The sequence below is a fragment of the Rhineura floridana genome, chromosome 3 (genome assembly GCF_030035675.1).
Source record: "Rhineura floridana isolate rRhiFlo1 chromosome 3, rRhiFlo1.hap2, whole genome shotgun sequence".
Classification (NCBI taxonomy): domain Eukaryota; kingdom Metazoa; phylum Chordata; class Lepidosauria; order Squamata; family Rhineuridae; genus Rhineura; species Rhineura floridana.
In genome coordinates, this window is record NC_084482.1 from 15,254,863 (window position 1) to 15,274,024 (window position 19,162).

Here is a 19,162-nt window from a genome sequence, read left to right on the forward strand (position 1 = left end):
TTTGAAAGCGAGAGAGCATTCTGAGTCAAACCTCCCTTCTGCCTACATGGTACTCTGGTCAAGAGATCTTTCTCTTTCAGGAAGGTGTTTGCAACCTGTCTTTAGTGGAACTGGCCGTCTGCGGCTGTTTTATCCCTTTTTATTAGGGCTCTCAGTCTCACCTGATTAATCACTTGATATATATATATATATATATATATATATATTTTTTAAAGGTTGCATACTAGAAACAACTGGGCAGGAGGGAAGAGCTGTTCCCTCCCGAGATAAAAAGGTGGTGGTGGAGGAGATTAGGCATCTTTTAAAATGGTACATGTGGCATCAGAAGCACTTTGCAATGAATTGTGGCACCCTTTTCATTGATAAAAATGTAGCTGACTAACCAATTAGACCTTGCAGCTCTTCTCTTTATTTATTTCTGGCTTTCTATGTATGTTATCTTTTTTACTGTTAAGATGCCTCTTTCTTGGAGGCTGGGAAATGGGGTATAAATGTAGGTAAGATTTTTTTAAAAGCCCCCACCAACCTACCTGCAGTCCGAAGTGTTACAGGACTATCACTTGGGTTCTGCTGAGCATGTCGCCTGGCCCAGGGGGTTGCTTACCCCTTGGCATGCTTTAGCCACACCATTAAAGAGGAGCAAATAAATATTTCCCCACACTTCCAAATGTTACATTTGGGGTGCATGATCTAAGGCAAGGGTCACCACTGTGGTGCCTGTGGGTACAACTGTGCCTTGAGGTCCTCCACTGGTGCCCACAAAGTCATTGAGACCCTTCCCCCCTTACTCCCCACTTGGTCATGAAATGAGGGTGGTTGCCTTTCTTCTCCCTTGAGAAGTACATAGAGGAAGTTAGAAAATTATTTATTATTATTTATAAAATTTGTATCCCACCCTTCCTCCAAAAGGAAGGTGATTGGCTACTTGAGTATCTTACTGCTTCTAGCATCCCAGAAGAGGGCATGGCTGAACGGTTGGATACCTCAACAGAAGTACTCCTGCTATGAATTGAGGATATACTGCAACATTTTGTTATAGTCCCACTTGTCACTTAATTATAGACAAAAGTTTACGTGCTTGTCTAGAGAATAAGCATCTGGTGCCAGAATTGCCAGGCTGCAGCCCACAGCAAAGGGCTGCATCTTTTAAGGGCCTAGCATCAACATCTTTGCTGAGGTGCATCCTGAGCCTTTCCCCTGCCAAAGCAAAGTGGTTATCGAGGGGGACAGACGATAACAAAAAACATCAAAGAATCCCGTTTGCTCCATTTAAACCAAGTTAGCCCAGTTTGGAGTTCTTGGGTTCTAGATCCTGCAGGCTTGGATCTAAAAGCTGCCCCCAGAAGCATGCAAAGAGTTATTGATGATCAGATTTCCAGTTGCAATATTTATTGTTAGCTATACTTTTATACTTCTTCCCAAATGTGTACTCTAGGTGTTTCACAGCATCTTAAAACCAATATAACAATACTAAAAACCTCAGTAGAAAACATTTTAAAAGGTATGAAACTGCACTAAAAGTTTTGTACCAACAAGATTCTATGTCATGGATAAAAAACACAAACATGTATAAATTGGTACTTTTTACTAACAGATGAGTACAAATAAGAAGCATTCAGCCGGGCCTGTTCCAGAGAAGTAGCCATGTAAACAGATGGAAGCTTGGAAAAGGGGACACTTGGATCCAGTCCATTTCCCACCTTCTCAGTGGCCAGATAGTGTTATGAAAGTCAGGTGCAGGACAGGAAAAATGAGAGGCACCTTGCCTCCGCAACCTGTACCACTAAATAACTTAGTGAACTTGGGACAGAGTTCTATGCAAGCATGGGTTTTGAACAGGAAAACCAGATTTCACCTACTTGATTGTTGCTCTGTACTGGCTAGCTAGTGATAGTTCTGGTTTAATTTAACATGGCTGCAACCATATCTACTCAGAAATAACTCCTATTGAGTTCTATGGGGCTTAGTTCCTTAATAAGCATGTTTACAGTTGCTGCCTTCAGGGTCATCCATCTGTGCTCCCATCTAACATCTCTGCAACACTGAGCTCCTTTCTTCCAGTAATGGCCTGGCCTGAGGACACATAAACCCTTCTTGCCAGAAGCAAGTAAGCTATATTAAATGTTCCCTAAACGTGTTGAACTGTGACCTGGGAGACCAGGGTTTGAATCCCCACATAGCCATGAAGCTCACTGGGTGACCTTGGGCCAGTCACTGCCTCTCAGACTCAGAGGAAGGCAATAGTAAACCACCTCTGTCTGCTTGGTACTGCTTACCATGAAGACCCTATCTGGGATCAACTTGAAGGCAGTCCATTTCCATTTTGCATCACCCTAAGCTTGTGAGAAAGAATGACCTTGTCACTTCAGATGGACCTAGGAACACCCTATTTTAGGTAAGATTTCTATTTTAATCTCCAGAGAATTTTTTTTTTTCAATAATTTTTATTCAGATTTTCATAAAACATACAAGACGAAATCATAAAACATTCAAAGACAAAAAACAAAATCAAAAATAGTTAAACAAAAAAAAAAAAGAAAAAAAAAACAAAAAAAAAAAATAAAAAATAAAGAGTAAAATATTGACTTCCCATTTGTCAAAGATCAAATCAGTTATAAGTCTATAATATATAACAATCCTGTCTCTTAAGTCATATTATAAAATCACTTTCCTCCAGTAGTTATCTTACTTAATCATCAAATCTCATAAACATTACTTTATTCTTTCCACAAAAAGTCAAAGAGAGGTTTCAATTCTTTAAGAAATATATCTATCAATTTTTTTTTTCCAGATAAGCATATCGATTAATCCATCTCATTACTAATTATGATAATCTTATTGTCATAACCATAGTCAAAATAAACATTTCAATTAATCCATCACATCAGAATCTGTTAGGTTCAGTAATTTCAGTAGCCATTGTTCTATTATCCCTATTAGTTCCATTTTCCATCTTCCATCTTCAGTAGTCTTGTTAAGTCCAGTAATTTCAGTATCCAATCTTCCATTATCAGTATTCCATAATAATCTTGCTGTCAAAGCCATAGTCATATAGTAAGAGTCTGATGGGAATTACCTCTATCCCAAATATTTTCTTGCCATCCATTCTGAATAGGTTGCTGAAATACTGCTGTAAAATCATATCTCTGTTCTTTTTTTCAAAATACACTGGGTCATCTCTTGAAAGTTTTTCCATTGTCACATGGCTGCAGTTAATTCCATAGATTTTCTCTATATTGGGCTCCATCACATCATTCCAGTCCAGAAGATTATCCATGCCATTGATAACTTTATCTCTAGAATCTTCATTAATTTCTTCAGAGATAACATTGAGTTCCAAACAATAGATTTTATTTCTAAAGTCCATAGACTCCAAATCTTGTTCCTGTTCCACGTTTGTTCCAATCTCCGGGATCTCCTCTCTCACAGGGACCCCTGTTCCAGTCTCCAGGGTCTCCTCTCTCACAGGGACCCCTGTTCCAGTCTCCAGGGTCTCCTCTCTCACAAGGACCCCTATGTCTTTAATCTCCTGTGTCTCCAAACAATAGATTTTGTTTCTAAAGTCCATAGACTCCAAATCTTTTTCCTGTTCCACGTTTGTTCCAATCTCCGGGGTCTCCTCTCTCACAGGGACCCCTTCCAGGGTCACCTCTCTCACAGGGACCCCTATATCTTTAATCTCCTGCTTCATTTTACTCAATTCAATTTTCAGCTCCTTACAACCCTGTCGCAGGTTTTGTTTCGTTATCTCAATCTCATCCATTATTTTCTGAAACATAGTTATTTCCAGATTCTCAGCCACTTTCTTAATTGCCATTTTAAAAGAAAAATATAGGAAAACCACTTCTTATTTCAGCAACAATTGGGTTAATACTCCAAACTTGGTGACATCACAGTATAAACAGAACAGACAGCCTTATCTCTCCATGCTTAAGTAAACAAAATGCAGTTCCCAGGATCGAAACAATTAATGGCGGTCGTCAGGAAACAGATTCGTCAAAATAAAATAGACCAAAAAGAGAGTAGTCTCAGACAATATAATATTCTTCAAAATAAAAATCTGGAATAGAAATCCCTCTTCTGTGTATATCTTTAGAATGCAAATCCAGGACAGCTTTTTGCAACAAAAACAGAGATAAGCTATTAATTAGTGAGTAGCAGAGAGAAGTTATGGCTCCCCAGTGAGATGTCAAAAACCGATCAATCTGGCAAATCTCTTTTAAACAGCAACAATTTAAGTCAAGTAAAAGAAAAATATAGAAAGAAGGGTGCTTGCCTGTTAGTGCGTTCTCTCTTAGAAGATAAGATGAACGTTCGCTTTATCAGATAGAGCTTGTTGTTGAAAATCCGTCCCACCTTCGTCGGCTGGACCTCGTCCCATAAATTAATGAGATCTGGTCGTCCCAACAAAAATAGGCTTTGAGGTTAATCTCTTCGTTTCTCCCTACCCGGGAGAAGTTTAATCAGTCAAAAAAAAAAAAATCTGACTGATATATCTGAATAAGCTTCTTTTGAGGCAGGAGCCCGTCTCAAAAGCAGGCACAGGCTAAGTCACCCTTCCCGGAAGTCGCACCCAGAGAATTTTTTTTTAATGGTATGCTCCAAGCAACTGTGGTTGATACAATGTATCATGTTTAATGACATCACTAGGGCCCGCCCCATGATGTCACTAGGCCCCACCCCGTGATGTCACTAGGGCCCGCCCCATGATGTCACTAGGGTCTGCCCCCATTTTCTCAGGTTTTTGAATGGTTCCAACCTGGCAACCCTAGTTACAATCCACCCTGTTCACATCTTGCAAGTTCACGTCTGTGGCTTCCTTTTTGGAATCAATCCATCCCTTATTTGGTCTTCCTCTTTTTCTACTCCCTTCTCTTTTTCCCAGCATTATTGTCTTTTCTAGTGAATCATGTCTTCTCATGATGTGTCCAAAGTATGATAACCTCAGTTTCATAATTTTAGCTCCTAGTGCAGCCTTTTGAAATAGTGGGCCACCAGGTGTTGTTGGACCACAATTCCCATCTTTCCTGACCATTGGCAATGCTGGCTGAGGCTGATGGGAATTGTGGTCCAACAACATCTGGTGGCCCACTAGTTGGAAAAGGTTGTCCTAGTGATAGTTCTGGTATAATTTGTTCTAACACTCAAATATTTGTCTTTTTCGCCGTCCATGGTATCCGCAACACTCTCCTCCAACACCACATTTCAAATGAGTTGATTCCCTGTCCAACTTTCACATCCATACATAGAGATCGGGAATACCATGGTCTGAATGATCCTGACTTTAGTGTTCAGTGATACATCTTTGGATCTGAGGACCTTTTCTAGTTCCCTCATAGCTGCCCTCCCCAGTCCTAGCCTTCTGATTTCTTGACTATTGTTTCCATTTTGGTTAATGACTGTGCCAAGGTATTGATAATCCTTGACAAGTTCAATGTCCTCGTTGTCAACTTTAAAGTTACATAAATCTTCTGTTCTCATTACTTTAGTCTTGGCATTTGGATGATTTCTGCTAGTAGTATGGTATTGTCTGCATATCTTATTGATATTTCTCCCTCCAAACACTTATGCCATAATAAATTTGTCGCCCATGAAGGTATCACAAGACGTTGCTGCAAGAGACTAACACGGCCACCCCAGTGGAAATTATTATTATTATTATTATTATTTATTAAACTTATATACCGCCTGACTAGCAATAGCTCTCTGGGCGGTGAACAAAAAAAAAAATACAATAAAATTACACAGTAATACAACAGAGCATATAAAAATTACAAAGTCTAAAATCAGATTACATTTAAAATTAAATTAACTTAAATTAAAATGCCTCGGAGAAGAGGAAGGTTTTAACTTGGCGCCGGAAAGATAATAATGACGGCGCCAAGCGCACCTCCTCAGGGAAACTATTCCACAGTTCGGGGGCCACCACTGAGAAGGCCCTAGATCTTGTCGCCACCCTCCGGGCCTCCCTATGAGTCGGAACCCGGAGGAGGGCCTTCGTAGTAGACCGTAGTGTACGGGCGGGTTCATATCGGGAGAGGCGATCCAACAGGTATCGTGGTCCCGTGCCGTATAAGGCTTTATAGGTTAATACCAACACTTTGAATAAGAATTAATAAGATAAAGGCTGCTTGTTGATGGTATAAATGATTGGTACATAATTAGGCCTAAGGGCTGTACCTAGTGAGTCAAGGCATTTCCACTATCCTTATGGAACCATGGGCTATACTTTGTGACAAGTCATCTGTATGCCTGCAGTTCTGAAAGAAAAGCCTTGAGAAGGCAGATAGGGGGTTCTCATTGCCAGCGTCTGACATAATCTGTTAACTTCCCTTTTGTTAACCAATTTTATGGCTATTTTGACACTATTTAATAAAGGTATGGGTTTCCCCAGATTAAAGGCTATGGATGAGTAAGCCATTGTTTGGGAAATCCTCTTAAACATACTGGATTAACTGTTCACTATGTTATCAGCAGAGGACACCTTTTCATTAGGGATCAACATAAGTGGATTTTTCCCCACTTGAATCTTACTTAATCTTGGATTAATGAATTTTCTACACTGATTAATGCTCTCAGGCCTAGTACACTGGGAAATTATTTTCCCGTACTTGAGCCACATTACTGATTGAAGCGGTGAGCACACTAGTTGCCTACAGCAAAACATTTCAACTGGCCACACCTGGAAGGGCAACAGGTTGACATGCTGATCAGTTACAAAATCTGTTTGAAGCTGAATTTTAAAAAGCATGCTCCAGCTGATCCCACCGTGATTTACAGTAAAAAGGGGTGGGGTTTGACTAGCATCATGTGCCCCAGTTTTCAGAAAAGAGAGGTGGGGATGCACTGGAACCGGAAGCACAGTAAGTGTGCCTCTGTTCCTAGAGTGGTTTTGTCTGGAGCAGAGGCCACTAACCTGGCACCCACAAAGACCGTCTTTGATGCCTTTGGGATAAACCATAATCTCTAGGTTCCCAGCTTTCATTAAAAAAAAAAAAGAGTAAGCTTCCATTATTTTTAGAACCTGAGATATAAGACAAAATATACAGACACCATTCTCGTTGTTTGTGCAAGAAATAAACCTGCTCTACCCTTTCAATGTTTTGCGCACCCCCCGAGAAAATCCCCCCTGTTGGAAAAATTCCTGTGCACACCCATATGTGTCAGAGAGGGAGAGATACACTTGGGAGAGAGAGGGATATGTGTACATGGTGCTTTGGGGGAAGGGAGGGTATGTAAGTCTGTGAGAGGGAGATGTGTGTGTTTCTGGGGGGGCAGGTTTATAAGTATGAATGCGTAGAGGGTGTGTGGGTGTATGTGTGGTCTGTGAGAGACAGAGAGATATGTATATGTGAAGTGTATGTGTACATATGAGTGAATGAGTAAGTGAGAGAGATGTATGTGTGTCTGTGGTCTGCATGTGTATGGTGTGTGCATGTGCGTGAGAGAGCGAGTGTGGTGTTATGTGGTGCGGTCACCCTGCATATTTTTCCTGGTCCTGGGGAATACTCCCTGTTGTTACTAGACAGCAACAATATCAGTATGTGTGTGAAATATCAATATTGTTTGACCTCCATAATCAGGGCCAACAGGATATAAATGACTTATTTATAAATGAGGTTGTCCAGGGTGTGGGGAAGCAACAATTACTGTAATATGTCTACTTTTGTGTTATGCAATGCCCCCACAGCAGCCGTGTGGCAATATGTCATGTCCCCATGGCAGCCATTCTGTGACTGGGGCCAACAATATTGCTGGTCCAAAAAGGCTTGTGGCCCTTTGTCTGGAGTTGAGCAAAGGTCAGCACTGAAATTACAATCTTATCTGTGTAATGGGTAAAGAACATTATAAGAACATTTAAGAGCTGTAACAAACTCATGATTAATAATCCATCCAGTTTCTGTCTGTCCCAGAATGGGTACAGGGTTTCCTGCTTCCCCATCCTCGAGGTTTGTGCTTAAATCACTTTCTTCCTTTCGGATATGCCTCACTCTCCTCCAGAAAGAGGTGCATGGATCATTTTCCTTATGAAGAAAAACTTGCAAGGTTGCAACTTGGAGCTTTGGGTTGGCATGATAAAGGTTTATAAAATTACTAGTTAACTTGGTTAGTCAATACCACCACTCACAATGTCCCAGCCATTTATACCTAGCTACACATTCAGCAGATCTAATGAGAATCTCTTTCCCATTTCTCTTCCAATTCCACAACAAAAATGGCTGGCAGAGAGTTCAAGAACAGAGGCATTCTCCTACTGGTCACATATCAGCCATTATTGGCCTAACATTTTGATCAGCTATCAAGGCTGACTAGTGGCTGAACTGATCTGATCTAACTGAGAAGCTTCCTGGGAATGGGGAACTTGTGGTCCTGATGTTATTGAACTGCAACTCCCATCATCCTTAACCACTGACAAATCTGGCTGGGGTTGATGGGAGGTGGAGTCCAAGGGCTATAGGTAACCAGTAGGTAGTAGTAAAGTAGTTATTTAATGAGGGACTGCATCCCAGTACTGCTTCTGGCCTCTCCCATGACACCAATACTATTTTTAAAAGACATATGATGCTGCTTATATCAAGTCAGACCACTGAGTCAAGGCAAGGGATCTGTCCTATTAATTTTTTTATTTAAATAAATAAAATTTATTTACCTTTTTAAATAATTTAAATGTCCTAGGGGTGGAAAACCTTTCTAGCCCAGCAGGCCAGATTGTTGTCTCCTCTACCCCTCATGGGCCATGGTTGACAGGTGAGTTGCCCACCAGCCTATCACCTGATATGATAACAATTTCAGGTCACCTTTTCCCCCCACTGTTTTCTACAACTGATTTTTTTCAAAAGCGCCATTCAAAGCACAACACAAAACAGCACTTTGAGAGGGGCCTCTGAAGACGTCTCCAGAAGCACCATTCAAAGTGCTATCTTGCCCTGTATTTTGACAGGAGCTTTGCATGCCCTGTTAATCAACTGATTGGCAGTGCCTGTGAACACCCTTTCAGCCAGGCCCTCCCCTTACCTGCTCCACATACAGGTGGGTATGGCTTGGCCAAAATGGCCTCATGGGCCAAATGGGGAGGCCAGGCATGCTTAATAAGTCCCATAGGCCAGAGGTTTCCCTGCCACCTAATTTAAAATATTTATTACCCACTCTTAATTGCGATAGTAATCCCAGAGTGGGTTGAAATACAACATATATAGATTAAATAAAACAGCAGGAATAAATATATCACATCACTTTCAACAACCAGAGAAACTACGATGATGATGATGATAGTTTATTTATACCCCGCCTTATGGCCAAAAGGCCCTCCACGCAGCTTACAAGAAAAACACAAATATAGAAATACAGCAATAACACAATACAATTTACAAAAATTAAATAACAAATAACAGTATTAAAAAACAGTTATTACAACTTCCAGTGAAAATATAGGGTGGTACAGGCACCTGGAGCAGCAGAAACATCTCAGGTTGCCCCCAACAAAGCTGTGAGTTGGTTCTCTCTTTCCTTCTATGCTTGCGAGTCCGACACCTTCAGTTGAACTTCTGATCAGCTTCTCTGATGGCAAAATACAAGTAAGCTTTCCCCAGCACCAGCCGGTCCTACAAAAGCAGGGTGGGTCATGGCCTGGATGTTGTTCCCTATCCCACCGTTGTAGTTCCTCACAACAATGCTATGTTTCTATTATTATTATTATCCAAAATTTATTAGACGCCTATCTAGCAGGTAAAATCCTGCCACTCTAGGCGACGTACAATGGAAATGTAATACATATCAGAATAGAAAATACCAAACAATTAATTAAATCGGATTAAAAATCAGAATAAACTATAAAAAACCAATCCACATCTTTAACTGCACAGCTATAACAAATTTCTCCTACTGCCTAATCAAAAAGCCAGGTCTTCAATTGCTTCCGAAAGCATAGGAGGAATGGGGCTAGATGAATGTCAACTGGCAGGGAATTCCATAATAGGGGGGCCGCAATGGAGAAGGCTTTGGACCTTGTGCAATAATGTTGTCTGTCCAGTGAGCTCCATGGCCAAGCATAGCTTTGAATACTGATGTTCCAAATCTGAGAAAGCTTACTGCAAAAGGCCAGACCATTTTCAACTGTTTCTTGTTCCTTCATTGTAGAAATTTTACATATACAGGTCTAAAGTTTTCTACTCCAACAAATCTATACACATAGATATCGACTGTGAGTAGGGTTGCCAGGTCAGAAGCATCCCAAAACCTGAGATTTTAGAGGCGGGCCCGAGTGATGTCACGGGGTGGGCCCGAGTGATGTCATTAAGCATGATACATTAAGCATCAACCACAGTTGCTTGGAGTGTACAATTAAAAAAAAATCTGACTGGAAATTAAGCTAGACATTTTAGCTAAAAGATGGAGCCTGGGTAGGGAACATTTAATCTAGCCTACTTGCTTTCGGCAAGAAGGGTTTAAGTGCCTTCAGGCCAGGCCAGTCACCAGAAGGCCACTGTAGGAAGAAAGGAGCCTAGTGTTGTGGAGATGTTAGATGGGAACACTCAGGAGTAAAGATGGATGCCCCTGAAGGCTGCAATTCTAAACACATGCACTAAGGGACTAAGCCCCCATAGAACTCAACAGGACTTACTTCTGAGTAGATAGTTTGGATTGTGCTGTTGGTAAAGCTTGACTAGGGATCCTCTGCAAAGACATCCATATCCAAGCAGGGTTGGCAACCCCCTGCCTGCAATGCCCTTCCCTTATCTTTTAATGTGGCTGCTCCAAACTTCTTTACAGATTTGACCCTTCACTTCAGAAAGAGGTCTGAGAAATGAGTAAGAGTAAGAAGATTCTCTACCCTTTCTGTCTGCATAGATGCCCTCATCCTTCTCCTGCAGGACGCAGTGGCATCTCGTAGAGGACACCCTCCCCTTTCCTGGGGTATATGATTTGTCCTGGCCCAGAGCAGAGTTTGGGGTGGGCACCCCCAGTTACTTATTTTTTATGATTTTATGACATCATTATGTATTTATGATAATATCAGAAGCCTGATGATTTTGATTGCATAAATGTATTGTTATTCTTGACAGGGAGAGTCTCCCGAGTGATATATCATACAGGGTACCCCAACATATATTTTGGGGTTCAGAGGCATGTTAAGTTTGGTTTGAAGTTGCTGTAGTTGTCAACTCTTCTTCTTCTTTAGTGTTTTGTACTTTCAAGCAAATAAGGAACTGGGAACTAGGAACCAACTTCCGCATCGTATCAGTTAAATAGATGAAACAGTCGCGGGGGGGCTGACGTTTTGGTGTATATCTCGGGAACCAGACCACCTAGAAACTTAATTTTTTTTTTAATTGAAGCTGAGAGTCTGGAGATTAAGGGGTGCTAGCCGGAGAGGCCCCCCAAAAACCAGAGACTCCAGCTGAAAAACAGAGACCTGGTAACACTAACCATGAGGAAGCGTACATAAACAGGTCTAAAAATTTTCCAACGAATCTGTACAACTGGATAGTGACCACAAAGAGGCAGGCACAGGCCCTAATATCCAGCAAATGCCAACGCAAAAAGCCGTGTCTTTAGCTAGGGTCTAAAGTTCTTACAAGTCTGTGCTAGCTGTATCTAAGAAAAGAGGTAATCCCATAACTGAGGTGTGGTCACCAAGCAGGCCGTTCCTCAGGGGACTGCATAGCGTATCTCAGGCTGAGGCACTACCAGGGAGGCCTTCCTTCCCTATATAATTTAACACAGAGGAAGGTCTGTATGGGAAAAGGCACTCCCTCAAGTAACCAGGTCCCAAATTGTACAAGGCTTTATAAGCAGTTAGTGTAGTGGCAAATTCAGATGTGTAGGGTCCCTTCATGTCAATCACAGCCATGCCCCCACCCTGCTTTTTTCACTGTGGGGTTGAGAATGAGATCCTTGTTAATGCCTAGGAACCAATAAGCATGAAGGAAGAGAGTGTTAGCACTGAGAAGAGTCTTCTCATTGTTTGACTCACCTCCTTTCAACTCTGATTGGCTCCAATCACCAGGAAAGGACAAGGAAGCAGGTTAGAAGACACTTCACAGTGGCTAATACACTCCTCTTTCACGTTGATTGGCTTGTAGGATGCTGGAGACTTAGGGACCCTGCTCCCTCAAAAGTAAAGGTTCCAAGATCCCCCATGACCCTGTATGACTACACCTGTTTATAAGACAATGGAGTAGCAAATCAGCAGCTAGTGTAATCCTTTCAAGATTGACTACACCAACTGGCAGCCTAGATGTTGCATTTTGCACAAGCTGAAGCTTCTGAACCAGCTTCAAGGGAGGCCCCCAATAGAGTGCATTGCAGTAATCCAACCATGAGGTTACCAATGCCTGCTATTTGAGATTCTTTTAAGTGGAGATGCTAGGAACTGAAGCTAGAACCTTCTGCATGCAAAACATGTGCCATATCATCATTTTTAATATTGTATTTATATTGCTGTTTTACTGGTTTTAGATTGTGTTTTTGTTTTAATAATATATTGTTTGTTTTTAGACTGTATACTACGTAGCAATTTTGGAATATATAAATACTTTTAAATAAAAATTATTTTAAAATTGAGCCTTCATTCCCCCCTCCCACCCCCAGTTTGTACAGACCCTTCTTTTCTTGCGATATCTCAAGAATAACAGCTTTTTTCCTATTAAGTTAGGGAACAGCAACAGCAGCTCCTGGGCTAAATCTGGTCCACAGATTTATCATCTCATTCTGCCCCCATTCCAATTACCAAAAGAGAAATGTGAAATTATAATGCAATTTGACAGCAGGCCACTTGGGAAAAAGGTCCAGTTGAAGTCATGGCATGCCACACCCCACTCTTTTCTCAAACAGGGTTGCCAATTAACCAGGAAAAAATGGATCAGCCTGCACCTCTGCCTTTGAAAAATGAAATGGACTGCCTTCAAGTCGATCCCAACTTATGGCTACCCTATGCATAGGGTTTTCGTGGTAAGCGGTATTCAGAGGGGGTTTACCATTGCCTCCCATTGAGGCTAGTCCTCCACAGCTGGCGAGGGCCTGCTCAGCTTGCCACAGCTGCACCAGCCAGCCCCTTCCTTGTCTGCAACTGCCAGCTGGGAGGCAACTGGGATCCTTGGGACTATGCAGCTTGCCCACGGCTGCACCGGTGGCAGGGCACTTAACTCCTGAGCCACTCACTGTAGGGGTGTTCTTTAGCTGGCCCTTGACGCCCAGGAGACATGAGTGGGATTTGAACTCACAGACTCTGGACTCCCAGCCAGGCTCTCCTCCCCACTGTGCTATAAAGCTACAGTAATCAGCAAGTTAAGCTTTTCTATGCAGATCCAGTGTGTTGCCTGCAGACGAAGCCACTGTTAAAAGCACATTCGGAGGAGGGAGGGGACAGTTAAAAATGACCTGCTGGCAAAATTAATTGCTCTCCAGAGCATTAGACACAGCAACAGGTTGACATGAATGAAGAAACAGAAACAGCGCGCACACACAAACCCAGCATACACAGACAATACAATTCTATGTGCTAGGTGACATATCAGAGCCAACAGCATTAATTAAGAATAGGTTTGCTATGTTAAGAAGAGACTGGATATGCTAGGAAGCACAGAATCAAGTAAGTTGACTGGGTTAGCAAAGATGGGTACATTGTCAATGACCCATTTAAATTCACGATTTGGGCTTCATGCAGTGTAATTTCAGGAGCAACTTATAAGGTCTCTCTCAATCTGTACATTCAATCTTCTTTGGAATTTACAACCAGCTGGGCAAGCTGAAGTTTCCAGTCACAGAAACTGCCCATTCAGGTTATTATAGGCTGACGTGTCCCTTGGAAGAGCCAATGAGTCGGTTCCACAAAGCAAGAAGCTTCAAGGCAGGTATAAATAAAAGAGGAGAGAATGCCAAACTATCATCCAAAGGGCAGTCAGTTATTTTGTCTTTTCTAAATGACAGTTATTTTTCAAGAGGAAAAGGTTTGCTTGGTTTACCTCCACCACAGGAAAAAAAAACCTTCCAGGTGAGGGAACTTTAAGATACATCCCTAAAATCACATAAGGTTAGCACTTTTCAATGGTGTAACTCGGTTTTAGCCTAGAGATCCTGCCTTTCACTGTAGCCAGCTCTGCAACAGCAAGATATTTTTTCTATTTACATATAACATTTTTATCCTGCTCTTCAGCAAAAAAGAAAAGACCCCCCAGAAGCAGCCAGCATGGTGGGGTGCTTCCTCCCAACAGTGGCATCACTGCTGTTCACCAAGGGGGTGCAGGGCAGGGGGGCAGCAAGGCTGGGGCACACTGGCAGGAGTGCCAGATTGCCTCTAACAGTGCAACTGCATAGTCCTGGCCTCGCCACCCTGTTCCATGGCCACCTGGTAATTCAGCAGCAATGCCACCCTCAGGAGGGTGATGGACGGTACCATGCTAGCTGCTCCTGCCCAGACTGGCTTACAAATGTCAGTAATAAAGCAGTTCCCTGCCCTCAGGCTTACCATCTATGAAACATGACGTAAGAAGAAAAAGAATTAGGAGGGAGGAGGAAAGAAGAAAACTCAGACACTCATTCTTAGTTACAGAATTCTTGTAATGACATTGTTGTGACTCCTCCTACCTCACACTTCCCCAGTCCCTGTTGTCTGCCCTCCCATCCCAATTGCTGGAGCAAGCAACTCTCCTTTGTCCTCTATCCTGCCCCCCAGCAGGTGGGAGAGGAGGCTTGGTGAGAGGCCTAGGGGAAGAAGAATCAATTGCTGCTCCCTCTTATTTATTATTTGTATCTATTCATTTTGAGAATATATACCATGACTTTCAATCAATTTATTGTCAAGGCAACTTTCAACAGGTTGTAATAACACAAACAAACCCAAAGCTCACACATACAGTCCAGTAGCCCTTAGTCTTCTGGCTGATGAATGGGGTCAGAACATGCTGCCCTCTGCAGTCCCAAAGCAATTGGAAGCTGGAGCCAAGGGTTCTTTTTTGGTGGTGGTGGTGGGGAAGCATGTTCCTTGCAGCTGTGCTTTTTGTGGCTGATGGATGGACTAATCTTTTCCTTGCTGTGATGTTCTTCCCTGGGAGGCAGCCTCCCAGCGGGCCTTGGTCCCTTGGCCAATGGCAGGGGCCAGAGTGTGCCTCTATTCTGTTTCAGGGTTCCAGGGCAACCACTCTCTTGCGGTCACAATTAAGGAGGCTTAAAAGTAGTGAAAATGGTAGATTCCCCTCGCCACACACACTCTTTGAATGTGCACTTGTGAGCGTTCTTACTCATGAAGTGTAGAGCAGGTAAGTTGATTCTCCTTACAAGTAAGCGTTGCCAATTTTTTAACAGGCCTCAGATGCTGTGGTGTAACGTGCTGACATTAAAAAATGACTGTGCTTCTGCAGAAGCTTTTACCTGCTGGTTTCTATAGATCAAACTGCTGTTAAAGACACATCAGTACACCAAGGTACTGGTTTGTTTTTCCTTCCTGGTCAATTGACAATAGCATAGCCAGATACAAAAAAAGGCAAGGCTCCTGCACCTTTAAAAGTTGTGTAGAAAAGGGCCTGTACATGCTGAAATTACCTCTTCTCCACAACTATTAAAGGTGCAGGAGCCCCCTTCCCTTTTTCTTTTTGTTTGTGCATCTGGCCACTCTAATTGGCAGCAATACATATATAAAGTCCCATCCAATTACCCCATATAATCCAGAAAGCCACAGGGGTTTCCATGCAGATGTCTAGCTATGGGTGCCTCCAGGCTTTCAGTATTTTGCAGGAGAGACTCCAGTGTATACCGGGAAATTTAAGTTTGTGCAATTAAAGTGGATGATAGCACTCTGTCACCCTAATGCAACAAATCCACTTAAAACTTTTTTTGACTTTTTGCTGCTAGGAAAGTGAAAAGTGTGGAATGAACAAATGTTTAATGGGAAGATGTATAAACACACTGTAAGCAAATCAGGATGAATGCAGGACGAATGCCCATTATCCTATAATCACCTCACAAACAAATCAGAATGAATGCTCAGTCAAGACTGGATGTAATCTAACCTCTGCGTAAGCTTTATGCAAGCAAATCAGGATGAATGCTCAATAGGTTGCCTGGAGGAACCGTATGATAGTTACATGGAATTTCTACATTCAGAGGCAGCACGCCTATGAACATCAGATGTTGGGGACAAACAATGAGGGACAGAGTGAGAGAGGTACCTTCCTACCCTGCTTTGTGTGCTTCCCAATAGCATTTGGCTAACCTCTATTGGACCAGAAAGAAGCAAACTTGAACCAACCAATCCATGGCCAAAAAAAGAAGCAGCATCCAAAAGGTGTTTTAGAAGACTGATTTGTGTTTTAAAAAACGGCCTGATGTCCTTTGAACTTTACAATTTCTTCTTAAGGGTACTATAACAGAAGCATACAAATATATACACATTAAGACAGAGTAAGAAGTCCAAATGCCAAGTCAACTTCACCCACTTTGGAAAGTGGCAACAAACTCTTGCTGGAGGGTCAAAAGGACAGGACAGACCCTTGTGAGGCTTGCATAGAACAAAAAGGACTTTTTTTCCTTAATAATGTTATTTGTTATTTAGTTTAATTTTTGTACATTGTATTGCTTTTATTGATGTATTTTTATACTTGTGTTTATTTTTCTTTGTAAGCTGCCTTGAGGGCCTTTGGCCAAAAGGCGGGGTATAAATAAATTTAATAATAATAATTATAATAATAATGGCTTTCAATGCCATTATAAACAAATATCGGCATCTCCTAACCCTAGGACAACCTTTGCTAATCTGGTGCCCTTCAAGTGTTTTAGCCCACAACTCCCCATCAGCACCAGCCAAGCTGGCTGCAGTTCCTCAGTAGCAAAGGAAAGCCACACAGGTGCTTGCTAAGGCCTAGTCCAATTCAGTGGCCCACTGAGCCACATCTTTGCGATGCAGCAGGAGATTCTGGGGTGTGCTCTCATTTCAAAAAAGCTAGGGCACTAGCCAGGTGCCTCTAGGTGGCCAGGACCATGTAAGAGTGACCTACTCCCATCCACCCCTGTGCCCTGATACCACTACCATGGGCTGGGATGGCTATCTGCCCTATTTTACAGAGGACAGCCATCTATTTGAAGGGCAGTCCAGTCCAAGTCTCGTTTAAATATAAAGAACACCATGAAGGGAAGAGTGCAGGGAGTGGGCCTTGAAGTTGTCCGTCACAGTTAATGGCATCTGGACAGCAGGCTGAGTAAGAAGTACACAGGTCATCCAGCCAGAGTTCACCACTATAATTACTTATAGTAATTATTTCTAGTTTTGTGTTTATATGTATAATTCAACACATGCAGATTTTATGCAGATTTGTCTTCTTTTGTCCTCTTTTTTTGGCGATGCATAAGCAAATAATCTAACATGGGCCAATACTTGACTGGGGTATGAGTGGGTAGACTGAATGTGGGGCTGAGGCTCCATTTACACCATAAGTCTTTCACTATCCTGCTCAAGGGTCCACAAATACTTGGAGCCATCCCTGGGAAAGGCACTCTGTACCTGCTCAAAGCCACTGCTGTGTGTTCCTATTAATTGAGCTGTAGAATTGAATTCAGGATTTGCAGCTTGAAATTCAGTACTGGGCGATGTGTCTGAGAGTGACCCAGTGAATCCGTGAAAGAGATGGGAGTTGAACCAAAACAAGAAACAATTAACAGTGCTGTTCTGAATTACAACAAACTCTATGGATGTATCTGTGTGGAGATTTGGAGCGGGAATTGGATGCCATATGCACCAGAGTTTTCAGCCTTCATAACTTGATTTGCTATGTTTACAAGGGAAAAGAAAGGTCTAGAACAGCCATCTCCAACATGGTGCCTTCCAGAGGTTGCGGACTACAACTCCTATCAGTCCCATCCAGCGTGGCCAATGGTGGGGGATGATGGGAAATGTTGTAGTCCAAAACCTTTGGAGGGCACCTGGTTGCAGAAGGCTGGCCTAGTTGCAGCCAACACAGGAGAGTGCAGGGTGCTGCTGAGCAAGACACACCTTTGCAAAGTCCAACACAGGTTTTGGGTTATGAAATCAAGGCTAGCCAGTGGGGCTCTGATAACACTGGAGGAAAGGGCAAGGCCTTGCCCCACCCCAGTCAACAGCAAAGGATTTTATTGTGAACACAGATTTTTTAAAAATATCCATGGCCTAATGTTGCCATAATGTATTAGCTGCACCACAGATCCTTCCCAACAACAAATCCTTCCCAACAATCACATACAGCAGTTTGTTACAAATTTGCTCATTTAACATGTATCTATATCAAGCTATCTTCCTAAAAAGCTAATGAAACTTTTAAGTACAGTAGGGCCCCACTCACACGGAGGGTTACATTCTGGACCCCTGCCAAAAAGCGAGAACCACTGAAAAGCAGAACTCATGTAATAGAATGGTGCGCGACGCCCGAAAACCTCCGTAAAAGGGGAACAAGAGCAGTATGCATGGAGCATTAGTCTAATTGCATCTAACTGAGACCGCCGCATTAGCGAAGCGCCGTAAAGCGAAGCACTGTAAAGCGGGACCCTGCTGTAATAAATAACAGCGCAATACTAATCTTTAGGCAGAAGTAAGCCTTATTGAATTCAGGTGGGACTTGCATCACATTCACACCATACATTTAAAACACATGACTTCCCCCAAAAGAATCCCCAGAACTACTATGCCCCCCTCACAGAACTACAATTCCCATCACCTTAAACAAACTACAGTTCCCAGGATTCTTCCGGGGGGGGGAGCCATGTATTTTAAATGTGTGGCTGGACATGACCTTACTCCCTTGTACGTGGGTTTAGGATTGAAGTCTTAATCAAGGCCCCATCGGCACTATACATTTAAAGCGCTATTATACCACTTTGTTATGGCTTTCCCCAAAGTATCCTGGGAACTGTAGTTTGTTAAAGGTGCGGAGAGTTGTTTGGAGAGCCCCATTACCGCTCAGGGAGCAACACTTTCCAGAGTGCTTTAACAATCAATCCCTCTACTCAGGGAATTCTGCGATGAAGCTGCTGTAAATGTATAGCGCAGGCTGGGTCTACGGTGATACATTGGGACCACCAAATAAATGTTACCACCAGTTGGGGAGACAAAAGCCTCGCCCTCCAAAGTGCTTCTGTGAATCGCCCTGTAAGTGTTCGGTGAGTGGGATGGGATATCATTTGAATAAGAAACACTTCT